The sequence below is a fragment of the Dermacentor andersoni genome, unplaced genomic scaffold (genome assembly GCF_023375885.2).
Source record: "Dermacentor andersoni unplaced genomic scaffold, qqDerAnde1_hic_scaffold ctg00000051.1, whole genome shotgun sequence".
NCBI classification, from domain to species: domain Eukaryota; kingdom Metazoa; phylum Arthropoda; class Arachnida; order Ixodida; family Ixodidae; genus Dermacentor; species Dermacentor andersoni.
In genome coordinates this window covers 566,521-568,269 of record NW_027314764.1, presented here as the reverse complement: position 1 = coordinate 568,269, position 1,749 = coordinate 566,521, and positions in this window count along the sequence as shown.

Below are 1,749 nucleotides of genomic sequence, written 5' to 3'. Positions count from 1 at the left end.
GTTAGGTTAGGTTAGGTTAGGTTAGGTTAGGTTAGGTTAAGTTAGGTTAGGTTAGGTTAGGTTAGGTGTTAGATGTTAGATTAGATTAGATGTTAAGTTAGATGTTAGATGTTAGAATAGATTAGATGTTAGGTTAGGTTAGGTTAGGTTAGTTTAGGATTAGGTGAGATTGATTAGATTAGATTAGATGTCAAGTTAGATGTTAGATGTTAGAATAGATTAGATGTTAGGTTAGGTTAGGTTAGTTTAGGATTAGATGTTACGTTAGATGTTAGATTAGATTAGATGTTAGGTTAGGTTAGGTTAGGTTAGGTTGGGTTAAGTTAGGTTAGGTTAGGTTAGGTTAGGTTATGTTAGGTTAGGTTAGGTTAGGTTAGGTTAGATGTTAGATGTTAGATTATAATAAATGGGAAGTTAGATGTTCGATGTTAGACAAGATTAGACGTTAGGTTAGGTTAGGTTAGGTTAGGTTAGGGTAGGCTAGGCTAGGCTAGGCTAGGCAAGGCTAGGCTAGGCTAGGTTAGGTTAGGTTAGGTTAGGTTAGGTTAGGTTAGGTTAGGTTAGGTTAGGTTAGGTTAGGTTAGGTTAGGTTAGGTTAGGTTAGGTTAAGTTAGGTTAGGTTAGGTTAGGTTAGGTTAGGTTAAGTTAGGTTAGGTTAGGTTAGGTGAGGTGAGGTTAGGTTAGGTTAGGTTAGGTTATGTTAGGTTAGGTTAGGTTAGGTTAGGTTAGATGTTAGATGTTAGATTATATTAAATGGGAAGTTAGATGTTCTATGTTAGACTAGATTAGACATTAGGTTAGGTTAGGTTAGGTTAGGTTAGGTTAGGTTAGGTTAGGATGAGATGTTAGGTTAGACGTTAGATGTTAGATTAGATTAGATGTTAGGTTAGGTTAGGTCAGGTGAGGTTAGGTTAGGTTAGGTTAGGGTATGTTAGGTTAGGTTAGGTTAGGTTAGGTTAGGTTAGATGTTAGATGTTAGATTATATTAGACGTTAGGTTAGGTTAGGTTAGGTTAGGTTAGGTCAGGTTAGGTTAGGTTGGGTTAAGTTAGGTTAGGTTAGGTTAGGTGAGGTGAGGTTAGGTTAGGTTAGGTTAGGTTAGGTTATATTAGGTTAGGTTAGGTTAGGTTAGGTTAGGTTAGATGTTAGATTATAATAAATGGGAAGTTAGATGTTCGATGTTAGACTAGATTAGACGTTAGGTTAGGTTAGGATGAGATGTTAGGTTAGATGTTGGATGTTAGATTAGATTAGATGTTAGGTTAGGTTAGGTGAGGTGAGGTTAGGTTAGGTTAGGTTAGGTTAGGGTATGTTAGGTTAGGTTAGGTTAGATGTTAGATGTTAGATTATATTAGATGGGAAGTTAGATGTTCGATGTTAGACTAGATTAGACGTTAGGTTAGGTTAGGTTAGGTTAGGTTAGGTTAGGTTAGGTTATGTTAGGTTAGGTTAGGTTAGCTTAGGTTAGGTTAGGTTAGGTTAGGTTAGGTTAGGTTAGGTTAGGTTACGTTAGGTTAGGTTAGGTTAGGTTAGGTTAGGTTAGGTTAGGATTAGATGTTAGGTTAGATGTTAGATGTTAGATTAGATTAGATGTTAGGTTAGGTTAGGTTAGGTTAGGTGAGGTGGGTGAGGTTAGGTTAGGTTAGGTTAGGTTAGATGTTAGATGTTAGATTATATTAGATGGGAAGTTAGATGTTCGATGTTAGACTAGGTTAGACGTTAGGTTAGGTTAGGTTAGGTTAGGTTAGGT